The following is a 16,827-nucleotide window of genomic DNA, read 5'->3' as shown; positions in this document are numbered from 1 at the left end:
TAAGTACCCGCCGTACTCACCGGCAGCCGAGAAGCACCTCCGGACGCGCGGACGCGCGACACCGACGGGCGGACGGACACGGAGCGCCGCCCGAGTCTGTATTTGAGGGTACGAAGGGACGGGGGGTCCCTGCGAAACCCCAGCCGCGGAGTGGGCGGGGACACGGGTCGCGCGCCACCCGCCGGACGGACCGGCGGAATGTCGCGGAGGGCCCGAGCCTCGCCCGCGCGGACCGGGTTCTCGCGCCACCCGCCGGGCGGACCGGCGGAATGTCGCGGAGGGCCCGGCCCGCGTCCGATCGATTGGAAAGCGCCACTCAGACAGGCGTGGCCCCGGGGTAAAACCGGGGCCGCAATGTGCGTTCAAAGTGTCGATGATCAATGTGTCCTGCAAATCACATTAGTTCTCGCAGCTAGCTGCGTTCTTCATCGACGCACGAGCCGAGTGATCCACCGCTAAGAGTCGTACGTTTGGGCCCTTTTACGTCCGCCCGGGACGATCGGAGACAAATTCACGACAGGGTTTGTACCGGAGACGAACGCGCCGCGGGTGCCGTTCGGTCGCTCCCGCGAGCGAGCCCCTAGCCCGCGGCGCGGGTACCGACGGGCGCGATACGCGCGACGCCGCGACGAGCCGAGCGGGTCAGGCGCGCGGCGCTGAGGCCGGCGCCCGGCGGCGCCCGAGACGTGCGTCGGCCCGGGTAGGTCGGGCGCTCGGCGCTGAGGCCGGCGCCCGGCGTCTCCCGCTCGGGCCTGACACGACTCGGCGACCGGACTCGCCGGGTAGGTCGGGGGCTCGGCGCTGAGGCCGGCCCCCGGCGTCTCCTACCCGGACCCCGGAAGGCCATCCGACTTGGAAGCCCCGCCGCGCCGCGAAGCGACGCTTTGGGTGTTGCTACCCGTCAGCGAGTGGGTTTGGTTTACAAGGGCGGCGCGACCGCGCTGACACCGAGGGGGGACTGGCCCCCGACCCGGCCGCGGCCTGCCCGGACTATGGATGGACAGAGGAGACCGCGGCGGACCGCGCGGAACCGAACCCCCGGTGTCCGGAGCCCCGGGAGGGACTCCGGTGTCCGGGGGCCGGCCCACGCGCGCGCTACGCGGCCCCTCGAGGGCTCCGGCCGACGGACGCGTTTGGCCGGGGAAAAAGGTAGCCGGGTGGGAGCACCGTTTCATCGCCCTGAACCTTCGTCTCGGGCGGGCGTCCCGACGCCGCCGCCATACGGCCGTTGTGATCCTGTTGTGGCAAATACACTTGCAAATGTAGAATGGATTTGCATACATGTGGAAATTTAGAAAGACTTGCTTACGTTTGTGGGAAAAGGTCGGGTAGACATCCTTGAAGATACTCTTGGCAGACATTAAGTTTCCTTGAAGATAGCGTGCAAGGGACGGGACGCTCTGTACTTGATACGTGATACAGGACCGCCTTTTGGGGTGTACTCAATCGAAGCCTAATCGTCACTACCAGCTTTAAATACATTGTCATGTTCCTAGCTCTGTGAGATCTTTATTGACGCATCAATAAAGTGACATCTCCCTCCATAACGAAGCGGGCTCCTGTCTATTTCTTTTATCCACTTATGAGAAGACTTTCTCTCGATTATCGGACCTCCAATTTCTACAACATTTGGCGCCGCAACGTGGATTGGCACTAATTAAGTAAAAAAGAAAAGGGAAAAGACTTCTCAGTGGAACGGTCTCGAATGAGCGGTTGAGGTAAGGAAGATTTTTTTTTCTCTCCTTACTTCGGTTTGCTTGTGGAGATTCGTGGGAGGACGGGAGCCTGTGACGTCGGAGCTAAATTATGAAAATGCGTGCACGTGGAATTTTCCGTCTATAATCTGGCCCAAGTTCGGACGGATGAGATATGTAAACTGAGTTGAGATTTATTTTTTTTTTTTTTGTCCCGGGAGTTCGGTGCTCAAAGAATCCTGTTTGTTTTGGGACGTAGGCTGCTTGAAAAAGGAAAAAAGGCTAATTTTACCTGGATAAAATGGTGCAGCGGCGTCGGTATTTGTATATTTATGATTGTCTTGAGATCTGTGTAAAGCTGTGATAAGACGTCGTCATTTGCTGAAGTGACAGTTCGAGAGTGAACGATCTATATATGGTTAATACGGGGCATGTTTTATGTGTTTCCCTAGTCGATTGATGATTTGGGAGGGATATGTAACCTTGCACTTAGGAAAAAGTGTGGTGCATGGAACCTCGCCATTTTCTACAATCTAAAAGGTTATACCGGCGTTAGAAAAATGAGCAGTAATCAGATGTTGTATTATTAAGATATATTCGCATAGAAACAAGCGATACACAGAATGTGTGAGAATTGCTGACATGTTTTCAGTCTGGGAGATGTCTCATTCGGGAATGTTGGTGTGTGTGCCAGCTGGCGTTAATTGTGCGTGTGTCTCTCTGTATGTGGATGTGTGTTCTGTTCGGTTCGGTTTCTCCCCCGGCCGCCTGAGTGAGTGTGCGCGGGTGATTTATACTTAACTGTTTTTTGTTTTTTTGTGTTGTTTGGCGTTGGGAGGGGAGTTAAGGACGCATGGATGAATGATGGAGTGACTGCTTCTTGCTTTTTGTGGGTTATCCTGCCCCCACCCCACCCCCGTCTTTCCCCCGTCTTTCGCTCTGTGTGAGTTGAGCTCAACCGTGTATATTCCCGCCCCACCCCCGTCTTTCCCCCGTCTTTCGCTCCTTTACTGTATGGAAAAAAAAAAAGTGGAGGGATTACTTAATTCGTCAAGTGCTCCGTTTGCGTGTGGCCTTTTGATTTGTGGGATCTTGTTCCGATAAACGTGATAAGTATAGTTTGGGTAAATTGAGGAAACAATTTGGCAAGCATTTTCAAAAGACAATGAGGGGCAGATTACTCGATCTTGAGGAAGACCATGACAAATTTAAGAATTTAATTGCTTAGGTGATCTCTTCATGGTCATTTAACCTAGACTAAACATCCGAGTTTGTAAACATAACCGATTTAACAGGATTCAGAAGTCAGACGGACTGTTGAAAAGGGCTGAAGATGGCAAAAAACAAACAAAGACGTTCACTCATCCGTTGTCTGCGCCGCTTGTCTACAGCAGGGTCGTGGGGACACTGGAGCACATCCAGGCTGTCCTCAAACAGTGAGCGGGGGGCAATCTGAACTGATTGCAGCCAGTTTCGAGGAGAAAGAGGTAGACAACTGGGCACCAAGGTCAGTGTGGCACTGATAAAGCTCATGGCACATTCCTGCAGCGGATTGCGAGTGGAACGTCACGATGGACTGAGCCAGACGGCCAAGGCCGTCGACGAGGCGGTGATAACGAACAACACGAGTCTGCATTGAATCACGCTAGAATCTTGTTGATTGACGTAGTGTTTACAAATCTGAGGAATATTGATACGTTTGGATTGTGAATTATTTTATTTTTAACACAGAAATACTGCTAAAATTGTATTTTGAATCTGCTTTCCAGGAAAACGGTGATGTGTCTCCAGATGCAGGAGCATCAGGAGGATTATTAAGGAGAATAGGTAACAGGGGAATACCTTTGACTTTATATCAGATACAGGCCACGGTAGACGGAGAGAATAATAATAATAGGAGTAGTAGGAATAATAGGAGCAGTGCCATCAAAAGATCTAGGTGCGGGAACAGTAATTAGGTTTTTGATTAGAGAAGTTATTCCGCTATTTGGCATACCGTCAGAAATAAGCTCGGATAACATTTGTTCAAAAGGTCGTGAAGGGCATCTTACAAAAACTACACATTAAACAACGGTTCGGTGAGGTTTATCAACAAAGTCAAGGGATGGTGGAAAAGAGTAAATGGAATATTAAAATCAAAGATAAACAAGATCTTTGTGAGTACTAGGCTCGACTGAGGGGATGCGCTACAGTTAGCGCTGATGAGTTATCGCATGCAAACTCATTGGATCACGCATTTAACACCGCATGAAATGCTAACAGGCAGACCAGCGCCGCATCTGGGAGGTCCCTATAAGGGGCCCCCACTTGAGCAACTACAAACTGAACTGAGAGACTGAATGGGACAATTGACGGCTGTCATCTACCGGCTGGTTAAGAGACAAGAGTCCAAGGTCGAACAACCATTTGAAAAGACGTCCCAGGGGATCTCGTCTACATCAAGGTTTCGACGAAAGAGGAACCATCCGAGGCGTGAGGGACCGTACACCGTCGTGAGGGCAACGCTGGCCGCAGTCCAGGTCGAGGGCAGCTCAAAATGGTACCATCTGAACCACGGTACCACGGCTCACGCTGCCACCGTCAACGAGACCAAGCAAGATCAACAGGGCAGTAACGTTAAAATTAGGAAAACAAGATGTGGATGACAAAGCTGTGTGTGATAATAAATTGTCTGATATGATTGTTACTAGGAGCAGAGCTCGAGAAATCGCAGCGGCGAATGGAAATTGCGGTTCCGAAAGTGCAACCGGAGATCCCGACAGCGACGCTGCAGTTGCAGACCATGACGCATCCTAGAGACAGCGGCCCGGTTAAGTGTGACACTACTGTATAACATGCCAAAACGGTTGAGGATTTGGAAAGTACAAGTACATTTTACCTCATGAAGGGCTCACTGGCCCTGAGGTATGGAAGCTCGAAAGTACCAAAATTAAAAATATTACAGGAAAAAAGATAAAATGTGAGATATGACGGAAATGTGTAAAATATAATGTTTAAAATATGGTGCCATAAGAAACATGCACTCGAAATCTTTTAAAGGGACAGTGTGTATACATTGACCCCAAGATGTCTTTGCACTGTGGAGTGCAACCGAAGTAAAAGTGCTGAACAGGATAAATAAGGAGAGTCACAGTGCCCAAAGAAGCACTATTTTCTTCTAATTATTACTCTAGTTTACAGTCACGTAGTCACACCAGCGGTCCCTGTTTTGGATGTAAGTTGCTAAAAATACTTTATAAGAAAGCTAATTAAACGATTTAGGTTCACTATCAAGACATTTCTAATAAAAACTCGCAGGAAAAAACCTTAACCGAGAACGAACGTTTTATCCAGAAGCTGTAGCAAAGAAACTCAAACGTTTTGATTGGGTAAGTGTTAGGAACTATAAACAGGACATGCGCACTTTTACTCCATTGCCCAGCGCCTGTGCTAAAAGTAAATACGTAAGTATCTTCAGTTGTAAGAATTTTTGACATTTTCACAAAATAACTTGGCTTGCATCAGGTTTTGAATCAATAATTTGAGACAAAATGACAGACAAAATGAGCCTCAGCACTCATAAGTGACGGCGGGAGGGAGTCGAATTTTAAGTCGCTCGACACTCAAAACGTCACACAGTGAAAATTAAAATCGCTAAATGAAAGTACCGTAAAAATACTACGACAGTAATACGGTAATAGAGAAATGCCCCTAGAGCAAGGGTGTCAAAGTCATTTGAACTCGGGGGCCACACGATAGAACAAACATTCTGTCGGGGGCCTGACTGATAGATTCAAGAGAAAGAAAATGAGAGAGAAATAAAAGAAAAAGAGGGAAGGAAAAGGAGAGGCGGAGAGAGCATGAGAAACAAAAGAGATAAAAAGTCATGAGAGAGGGGGAAAAGAAAGGGGGAGAAAGAAAGAAATCCAGAGAGAAATAGAAAGACAGAAGGAGAGAAAAGAAAGCGTGAAGGGTAGGAAGAAAGAGAAAAGAGAGGAAAGGAAAAAATGAAGTTAGAGCAAAAGAAGTTAAAAAGAGAGAGAGAGAGAAAGAGACAAAATAACAAAGAAAGAGAAAAAGAGAGACACAGAGAGTGAAAGAGACAGAGACAGAGTGGGAGAAAAGGGGTGGAAAAGAGAGAGAGAAAGCGAAAGAAATACAGAACAGTGTCTTTGTTCAAGGCACCTGGGTTTCATAATTCAACCTGCAGCCTCTTTGACACCTGTGCCCTAGAGGTATACTAAACAATATCACAAAACTAACGATTCAATATAGTACTTTGAAACAGAGACATAGTACACTACATCAATTAAAAATAAATAACTACAGAACTAAATACCAAGTTAAGTGCAAGAAGGGCATTTATGAGCTGGCTCTCTTCAATAAATTGAGAAAAAAGCAGTTTTGTCCAATGAAAAAGACTGACTTAACCAATTACCAACAGCAATGACGTAATCTCGAAGCGACGAGATCTCATTAGCTAAGGTCGGCGTGCAGGAAAATAAAATCTCATACAGCAAGACCAAAGTAACGATGATGTAATGCGTTGAATCTTTGTTATAGAGGAATTAAATGATAATGACAATTTAGAGGAAAAGTTTGCGTCCCCAGCATGGATGATGCATCTGGGACACAGGAACATGGTGAAATGAAAACACTGAGTGTATAATACAAGATAATTATACAGAATAGTTTAAAAAGAAAGAATGTTTAAATAACAAAACTAATCATCTCTCGTTGAATATGCGAATGGCAAAAGGGTAAGAATTTTTAAGACGTGTAGTTATGCTCCTAATAAAGCAAGGGCGAGTAAAACAAAGAAGACGACTGGAAACCGTCCATAATGTCAGTGTCCATCTTTTCGTTGGTTATAAATGGACAAATTCAAAAGAGGCGTAATACATAAAAAGATTGTTTCCTTAGTTTTTCTCATATTCAATAATAGATTACTAGTGGTATGTATGATTTCGAATTATCAAAAATTGAAAGAAGTTTGAAAATGACGACATATTATCACAGGGAAGAAAATTCGAGACTAGAAATCATTAATAACGTAGCTGAAGCTATTTCAGTCACTGAATGAAATATTTCTTTTAAAAAGAAAAGAAAAAGAAAAACAAAGGGAACTAAGACAATTGCGTAAAAACGAAGATTGTTGCGCGGAATAAAAGATTAAGATAGTAATATAAAATAAATACGATTCAACAAGATAATTCATGAGTGACAAGTAGGTATTGCTTTATATCGAATCAACAATAAGAGATTATGATTACAGAGGGATGAAAAGACAATTAGAAATTTTTGACATTGAGTTCACGAATGGCAGTTTTTTTTTGGGACAATTGATTCCACACTGAATTTTTTAGAATGAGTGTTACGTTCGACAAATGATTAATAAATGTGAAACAATAGCTGACTTATGGTTTGGTTAAGTTAAAATGAAACATTGTCTATGGAAAAGAGCATTTTGAGAAAAAGATTGATCAATCCTGGAAAAGGATTAAAGGAATTAAAAATAACGGATTAGTGGATTTAGAGACAACCATACAAGACGATTTTGGTGATTTAGAAATATAACTGCATGGGAAATGAATGGAAATTAATTAAACTAAGATAATTAATGTCTACTAGTACTTAAATTTAGAGAAAAATTTAGAAATTGAATAAACTGGCTAATTTACTAAAACATCTCAGTACGTAAGCACGATAAAACTTAACGAGACTCTAAGTGCCCCTGAATTACACAAAAAAGTTAACCTAGTATATTGTTTTGCTTTAATTCTGAAAGAAAAGGAAAAAGAAACACTAAGACAAACATACAACATAAGTTATTTAAACAAGGATAATTTGCTGAAAATTGGGTATGAAAAACTTGAGACAAAAGTATGAAAAACAACACATTAGGTGGTGTTTTTGGAGTTCCCCAGGGTCTTGAAAAGCACTATATAAATCCAGACCATTTATGATGGAATGGAATATGCCTTTACGGACATAGTTACAAAACGGGTTCACATATTGTAACTGACAATTAAATTTGGCATGACACTCCATCTTCAGAGTTAGGTAAAGGATCGGAAAAGATAAGGTTATAGTTATAATTAATACAATATTTACACAAGAATGTGCATTTAAAATGTTACATACAGTTGAGGTTTGTGTAAATATGCATTTGGTGAAAAATAGTCATTGTAGTGAAAAAAAAGTTGTCAGCATTGTGCAAAACATATAACAGTATTTTTATAGATAAGCTATGAGAATAAAAGGAAATAATTAAAAGGATCAATATCTAATTGGAGGCAAATAAACATAGACATAACATGTTGTTTTGCTTTAGAATAAGAAGATACGTACCACGCAATACATAAAATTTTGTTATAGAAAAAGATGCTGAGCACAGGGGTGAACGAATTAATCAGATAGATAGATAGATAGATACTTTACTCATCCCCTGAGGGAAATTCACATTTCCAGCAGCATCCCTGAGCTGAGAACAATACAATAATAAAGCCAAAAGAATACAATATACAAATACCCAGTGTGACGTGCAAATGCCCACTTTAGCATGTTATATAGAGTAACTAAATAGTGCTACACGGAATACATATTGCAGTAAGATTCGGTAATGTCCAATGTAGGTGGTGTTGTTTAATGTACGTATTTTTGCGAGATGAAACCCATATCCATAGGATAGAAAGTAATCCAAGTGTTGCAAGGCACTGATAAAGTAAGCAAAAATAAATAACCAAATAAATAAATCACAAAAGTAGCGAAAATAACACGGGAGCTGCTGGAGTGGCTACCATTCGTGACGGCGCCGGAAGTGACATTATCAAATACATTTTTCCACAATTGGGTCAGAATTAAACCTCTAGGGTTTAATCCAGCCATTCATGTGCAGTAAACCAAAGGAGAGCAAGAAATGGGATGGTAAAGTATTACGATAATGTAAATCCTACTACAGAAATTCTATGAAATTACTAGAAAACGGAATATAGAGCTTGAAAAACGGGACATAGTATATGGTACGGCTATAATTCTAAAAAGACCAACTACAGAAATTCTGCAAGAATACTGCTACAAAACTACAACGGCATTAATACTAGCGCTACTAAAAAAAAAAAATCCTTCAAAAATACTACAACAGACTTCGAAAATATTACAGAATCTTATTTAATCTTATTTTGTAAATATTATAAGATACTACTGCAGAAATGGTTGAGTTAAGTGCAGAGCGGACCAGAACTCAATCGCTTAACGACCAGTTACTTCTATTCAGCAAAATTGTCCAACGCTTAGGGAATAAACAAAACAGCAACTGGCTTACAGGCAAACAGGAACTCAGACTAGGAATACTCATAAAACAGGCTTTTACTCAGAACGGGCAAGCCCTTACGAAGGACACACGCAAATTAGACGGTCGCCACGGCGACCATGCTGGACATGACAGAAATACTACATACGTGCACAACTACAATGACACAGTTGTACCTCTACTTATAAGTTTAATTGGTTCTAGCAGTAAATATGGAATGATGAAACTATTGTAAATTGAAACACATTAACAATTTGAATCAGTTGGATTGAAACGGGATTAGTCCGTTCCGAAAGCAAACGAACCTTGTTGAATCAACTGCAATTGCCCTGAAGGTATGCTGGTGTTCAGTAGGGGTTCATACATATACACAAAATAGATAAACATGAAATAAATACAATGAAATATAACATCATAACTGTAAATGAGAAAAACTGGGTGTGTCCCCAGGCTCGTGACGCCAAAAGTTTGCCCACCCTTGACTTAGAACCATTGTTTTTGGGACGATGGACTGGTGGTTAATTGCGCTTTTAATGACGGATTTCTTTTTAGGTTCTTTTTAAGAAGCAGAATGTTGGAAAAAATTTTTGAGCTGATTGTAGGCGATGATGAAATAGGTCGATAAATTCTCTATAGAGCGTGACGTCTCGTTTGGTTTCATGTTATAGTCATCATAGTTCCATTCCACTCCATTTAGTTATTAGTATCGATACGACGACACACACACACGCACACTGCTGTCGTCTTAATAAAACTGAATCGTCTCTGCACCGCACAACACAGTGGCCACGATCACACTCTCAGTCCACTCTTGGCGCCCATACTCAGTCATCCCTCTCCTCAGAGCGCCCTAAACCTTGCTTCCTTGATTGAGTAGAAGGACGTGTATAAATAGTGCGATTGCGATAGAAGACAAGTTTGAATTACTGAAATTCCGAGTATTATGGGATGAGTCAGACGAAAGAGAGACATAGATTGTGAACTTAGGTTTTAACTCAGGGGGGAAGTTGAGACATTCCGTAAAAATAAGTTAAAACCTAGTTTTTTCCGAAATTGATGAAAAATTGTCTTCTGAATAAGCTCTCCATATAACTGTTTTTTGAGATTCAAATTACGAAATTTGGACGGATAGAAAAATATTACACAGAAGAAATGTTGTAATATTACAAAATTTGCAATGTTTGTCAAATTGATTAACAAAAATCAATTAAGATAACCATTCACCATTAGCAAATCGCCCACATTGAGAACATTTTGGGATGGTATTTTTCATTTTTGGCAAAATCATTCACTTTGAGCGTGAATTACCTGCTTCTTTGCAAAATACTGTTATTTTGAACAAGTTTACTTACTGAAGGGATCATATATAGGTTATGATTTTTATAAAAGGCAAAACAAAGAGTGAATCATAACAATAAAAACGTCTTTTCTTGGGTTAAATTGACAATTTAACAATCTATCCTGGTCATCTGCCTCGAGGGGAATGGCCAACAGCAAGATGACACGTTGAAAATCAAAAGAAAATGCAAATAAAAAGTGCATACAAATTTTTTCTCGAATGTGATCAATCTACAAAAGAGAACACTCAAACACTCAAATCAGGGTAAATGATTCTGACAGGGATAATGGTTAAACTGATCCAGTGACTGTATTTAGTGAAAAAGCAAAATTTGAAATTTAGAACTGACAATTTAAAAAATAAATTGTTTATCTTCTAGTTAGAATTTTGGGATAGAATGCTCAAAATGGATAGGGCATCTTATAGTGGGGATTTTGATTTCCACTTAAAATAAATATAAAGACGTGCAACCAATCGGAGTGCCGATGGACTACCGAAAACCAAATGTGTTAACGACAGTACAGACTAAAGTGACTGATAATATGCTAGACCTTAATGTGACGATACAGGCGAGAAGGGTACCGACACGCCGAAGTCCAGAAAAACCTACACCAACGCCGACAGCCAAAAATGTGTGCACGGCAAGTACGTAAAATTCGGGAAATTGTGTAGAAGAGGAAAACCATAACCCTAACTCGGTAGTTGTGTAGGCGCATGGTCTCAATGTGCACTGACTTAATTTGACTAATTAAAATTAAATTTTGTGGGCCATTTGTCTTGCTTTATGTTTTATGTTTGTTCAATGTTGTAAGTGTTTGTATTCTTTCCTGTAGTCTTATCTTTCTTGTCTATATGGTTGTCCAGCGTTTAATCGGCCCACGTAACTGAAAGGATTAACAGAAAAATATCGAAGGAAAAGGAAAAAGGGAACAATACAGTACTCATTGAGACGAGAAAAACGTTTTTAAAGAGGTAGACGGTTTAAAATGTATTGTTTTAGATAGAACCGATAGCACGTCTCGTTAGGAATCGAAAACGTTCGTTTTTTTAGAAATCGTTTTGACGCTAAGGGTGTGCAACATAACGTCCGAGAGCCTATGGAGTTCCCAGAAAAATAAATGTTTTTTCAGTTGGGAAACGATGAATTTAGGGGTGAAAAGTCTAGAAAAATTATGTTTGGTTATTTTAGGTGCTTTAGATTATGTTAATGCCAGAATAACACCAAGAAAGGATAGGATAATAACAAAAAGAAATAAGTTAACCTATTCCGGTTTTCAGTTCAAAATTGGAAAATTAAGGAATGTGAAGACGAGGAAAAATCCAATTGAGTGAATTGGAATGGAGTAATTTGAGAATGAAAAGCATTGTTGTACGAGAATAGTGGAAAAGCGTGAGTAAATTCTTTCTTTTCATTGAATATGGAGGGAAAATTCATTGAGTCGATTAAAAATGAGTAAGATGAAACATTGTAGATCAATGCACGTCATTTTCACATTAAGTAGGTGAGGCTAAGATAGTAGATTGAATTGGTTTGGAAAGAAAAATAAATAAATAAATAAATAAATAAGTGAGATGGTTATATGTCAATTTCCCATTAAACTAGTGGGCTAAAAAGCATGTGTTAGAGGGCGTAGGAGAAGGGAAAGTTATGTAGAAAATTGATTGTTGGCAGAGCAAGTAAGGAAGTTACAAATACAGAAAGATAAAAGTTAGTAAAAGAAGGTAAAAAGGGGAAGAGATAGTAGGCATTGAGGGAAAGAGAAGAGGGGGACGTACAAGTGGGAAAAGGAAGAAATGAAAAGGGGAAAAAGTAATTAAATGAAATATTTTTGTTGACAATTGGCCGGAGTTAAAGAGCATATATTCCGGATGGACGTGTATAGTTAGATACCATCGGACAACCGAGAGGAATTCCAGAGGAATTTAAAGCTGGGAATGAAATTAAGTCTGGATTAGAATCGATATGTATCTGGATAACTCCGAATAAGAACGCAGAATGGATTAATTACATTTATTACAACCAGCAACGTTTTATTAATTACACTAACGAGGCCTTTAGTGCAGTAGGAGAGCAATTACATGAGACATCTAGGTTGGCCTGGCAGGATCGTCGGGCCCTCGATTTTCTCTTAGCCAGTAAAGGAGGCGTGTGTCATATGATAAAGGAGGAATGCTGTACTTATATACCTTTATACACAGCCAAAGCAGGAGGCTTCACAAAAGCACTGTCAAAGATTCGTGAGTTGAGCAATGAAGTGACAGTAAATACTGAAAAGAACAGTATCTCTTTTGATTGGTTCTCGTCTACATTTGGGTACTGGGGTGGTATGTTAGCTAAAGGGGAAATTCTTGTACTAACTGTCGTAATAATTATGTGTATGTTGTGTTTCTGTACAATACCTATTCTTAAAAGAGGAATTCTTAAGACTTTTGGAGAACAAATGACAGTAGTGGCTAATACTAGGGTGGCAGAAGCTCAATGAGCACGGTTAGTGATTAAGTATCCAAGCCTATTCCTTAGTGAGGAAGAACAGATGACTCAACTAGATTCAACGCCTTGAATTTTATCTGGCAACGTTAATAGTCAGTCTACATTATAATAAAAAATGGAGCATCTGCGGAAAGAGACACATATGATGATCTGGACTAATAACAATATCAATTAGCACTACTGTTAAACACGTAACACACTATATAGCACTAGGAATAACAGCAACAAATATATATTGGTTTCTGATTGTGATTCTTTTGTTGGTATGTCACACTGCCGGGGAGCAAGCTGCTGTCTGGGATGGTCAGGATGCATCGTCGCTTCCGGGTTTTTGGCTGCATGGAAACTGAGCGTGATGCCTGCTGGGATGAACACTCACTCCAACATCTGACTTCACGACACCCGTTGACGAATACGACAATGCATGGTCTTCAAATTGTTCACGGGGGTCAGGCCAAAGGCCAATGTGGATATCACTATCCTGTCATGCACTCATCTTGAAATGTATCATTTATTCATTTACCTTTATCACGTACCGATCAACCGTCGACGGTCCGCGTGTATAATCCAGTGTGTACGGATAAAGATAAATGAAGGGGGGGTTAGTGCATGGGTCAGATGTTTGGAGTGTTGGGGGTTTTTGTAAATGAAACATGAACAATGAAAGTTAGAATGATCACAGCAGGCTGACCGCCAGAATTGTATTTTATTTTCGATTCGCGTAAACTCTGTCCGTGTATTGATATCTATGATTTGTAATACTTTGCCACTACTCTGTATTGATTTTCAATTTTAATTTCCATTCAAAATGGGAGTATAAACTCCCAAAAGGGGGGATAAGGTAACAGAAGAAAAAAAAAAAAAAAAAAAAAAAAGGGGGGATATGTTGTGGCAAATACACTTGCAAATGTAGAATGGATTTGCATACATGTGGAAATTTAGAAAGACTTGCTTACGTTTGTGGGAAAAGGTCGGGTAGACATCCTTGAAGATACTCTTGGCAGACATTAAGTTTCCTTGAAGATAGCGTGCAAGGGACGGGACGCTCTGTACTTGATACGTGATACAGGACCGCCTTTTGGGGTGTACTCAATCGAAGCCTAATCGTCACTACCAGCTTTAAATACATTGTCATGTTCCTAGCTCTGTGAGATCTTTATTGACGCATCAATAAAGTGACATCTCCCTCCATAACGAAGCGGGCTCCTGTCTATTTCTTTTATCCACTTATGAGAAGACTTTCTCTCGATTATCGGACCTCCAATTTCTACAACAATCCGTGCGGGGATCCGCTTGCTCGGCGACCCTCGCCGAGAGCAGCCCCGCGCCGCACGGACACGCGACACCGACGGGCGGACGGACGCCGGGGCGCCGGCCCGAACCGTTACCTTTAAAGGACGGGAGGTCGTCGAGGCGAGTGCCGCCCCGGAAGCGCGCGCCGGAAGCGCGAGAACTGCGCCGAGCTAGGGTCGTCGGCATAGGGGGATTCCCCGGTTACGGGGGTCCCGCTCACGGCCGCCGCCTTTCGCCCGTCGCTGGCGGTCGCCTGTCGTCGCGCCGCGCCGCGCTACTGGGGTCGTCGGACGAGCGCGCTACCCCGCTCGCACGGAGGTAGCGCGACAACGCCCGCCGCCTTTTCTCGCGTCGCGCCGCGTGGCGCCCGCCGAACTCGCTCCGACGCGCGGCCCGGGAGTGACCCGCGCCGCGCCCCCCGTCCCGTCCCGTCCCGGTCTACCCTCTTCCTCCGCCTGCGACGACCCGCCGCCCTCGGCGTCTGGCTCGTCGGGGGTGTACCGAGGCGGATCTGCTGCCGCTCGTACGTTAATGATCCTTCTGCAGGTTCACCTACAGAAACCTTGTTACGACTTTTACTTCCTCTAGATAGTCAAGTTCGACCGTCCTCGGATAGTCCCCGCCGGAGCCGGGGCCGGCCCCGGCGGGGACTATCCGAGGACCTCACTAAGCCATCCGATCGGTAGTAGCGACGGGCGGTGTGTACAAAGGGCAGGGACTTAATCAACGCAGGCTAATGACCCGCGCTTACTGGGAATTCCTCGTTGGTGGGAAATAATTGCAATCCCCAGGCCCTGTCACGAGCGGGGTTCATAGGATTACCCGCGCCTGCCGGCGCGGGGATAGACGACGCGCTTATACGCTCAGTGTGGCGCGCGTGCAGCCCCGGACATCTAAGGGCATCACAGACCTGTTATTGCTCATTCTCGTGTGGCTGAGAGCCACTTGTCCCTCTAAGAAGTTTTCTGCCGCCGACCGCGCGGGGGGCCGCGGTACTATTTAGTATGTTTGAGTCTCGTTCGTTATCGGAATTAACCAGACAAATCGCTCCACCAACTACGAACGGCCATGCACCACCACCCACGGTATCGAGAAAGAGCCTTCAATCTGTCAATCCTTTCCGTGTCCGGGCCGGGTGAGGTTTCCCGTGTTGAGTCAAATTAAGCCGCATGCTCCACTCCTGGTGGTGCCCTTCCGTCAATTCCTTTAAGTTTCAGCTTTGCAACAATACTCCCCCCGGAACCCAGACACTTGGTCGGTTTCCCGGGTGCTGCTCGGCGGGTCATGGGAATAACGCCGCCGGATCGCGAGTCGGCATCGTTTATGGTCGGAACTAGGGCGGTATATGATCGTCTTCGAACCTCCGACTTTCGTTCTTGATTAATGAAAACATTCTTGGCAAATGCTTTCGCTCTCGTCCGTCTTGCGCCGGTCCAAGAATTTCACCTCTAGCGGCGCAGTACGAATGCCCCCGGCCGTCCCTCTTAATCATGGCCCCAGTTCATGACAACCCACAAAATAGAACCGGAGTCCTATTCCATTATTCCCAGCTGCGATATGCAGGGGCGGCCGTGTGGCCTGCTTTGAACACTCTAATTTCCTCAAAGTAAACGCTTCGGGCCCCGCGAGTGACACCCAGCGAAGGGCATCACGGGGGCTTTTGCCGAGAGGCAGGGGCTGGGACAGACGGATGCACGCCTCGCGGCGGACCGTCAGCTCGCGTCCCGGGGTCCAACTAGGAGCTTTTTAACTGCAGCAACTTTAAAATACGCTATTGGAGCTGGAATTACCGCGGCTGCTGGCACCAGACTTGCCCTCCAATGGATGCTGGCCGATGGGTTTGTGTTCGGCTCATTCCAATTACGGAGACTCGAACGAGTCCCGTATTGTTATTTTTCGTCACTACCTCCCCGTGTCGGGAGTGGGTAATTTGCGCGCCTGCTGCCTTCCTTGGATGTGGTAGCCGTTTCTCATGCTCCCTCTCCGGAATCGAACCCTGATTCCCCGTTACCCGTGGTCACCATGGTAGGCGCAGAGTCTACCATCGAAAGTTGATAGGGCAGACATTCGAATGAGTCGTCGTCGCCGCGGGTGGGCGAGCGATCGGCACGAGGTTATCCTGAGTCAACACAAAGGGGGGGCCGGGCCGGCGGAACAAGGACCGGCGCGCGCGGAGCCGCCCGCGCCGCTTACGCCCCCGCCCGGAGAGGCGGAGGCCGGACGCGGGGGACGCGCGCGACGGCTGAGCCCCCGCCCGCCGGACACCGCGTGGGTTTTTGTGTCTGATAAATGCACGCGTCCCCGGGGCGAGGCCGGAGCCCCGCCCGCGAGTCGGCGCTCGTTTGCATGTATTAGCTCTGGATTTGCCACAGTTATCCAAGTAACGGTGGAGCGATCAAAGGAACCATAACTGATTTAATGAGCCGTTCGCAGTTTCACTGTACTGGCCATTCGTACTTAGACATGCATGGCTTAATCTTGAAAACAAGCATATGCTACTGGCAGGATCAACCAGAGTGCGTCTGCCGCCGGGGGGGGCGCTGCTGGTGGCGGTGCGGCCCTGGTCCGGGACGAGGCTGTGGCTACAGCCGGGCCCGGGGGGCCGCGCGACACTCGTATACGTTCGGACGGGCTGACGAGCGGGTGTCGTGAAACGATGTTTCGCGCGGAGCCCTAGCACGCGTGGCGTCAGGCTCCACGACGTTCGGACGTCTGGGTG

General features: G+C 44.7%; 2 non-coding genes across 2 annotated transcripts; both read right to left on the bottom strand.

Moving 5' to 3' along the window:
* Window positions 1–310: 310 nt before the first annotated feature.
* On the bottom strand, window positions 311–464 carry LOC148346803 (5.8S ribosomal RNA). Its single transcript, XR_015848366.1, has one exon. It is a non-coding gene; the product is annotated as a 5.8S ribosomal RNA (ribosomal RNA).
* A 14,173-nt stretch (window positions 465–14,637) lies between these two features.
* LOC148346802 (18S ribosomal RNA) lies at window positions 14,638–16,626 on the bottom strand. Its single transcript, XR_015848376.1, has one exon. It is a non-coding gene; the product is annotated as an 18S ribosomal RNA (ribosomal RNA).
* Between the last annotated feature and the right edge of the window lie 201 nt (window positions 16,627–16,827).

Source organism: Urocampus carinirostris, chromosome 20, assembly GCF_059441175.1.
Source record: "Urocampus carinirostris isolate Australia breed hairy pipefish chromosome 20, RoL_Ucar_1.0, whole genome shotgun sequence".
Taxonomy (NCBI): Eukaryota; Metazoa; Chordata; class Actinopteri; order Syngnathiformes; family Syngnathidae; genus Urocampus; species Urocampus carinirostris.
Note: the sequence above shows the minus strand (reverse complement) of the source record. Positions and strands in the feature narration are given on the sequence as shown.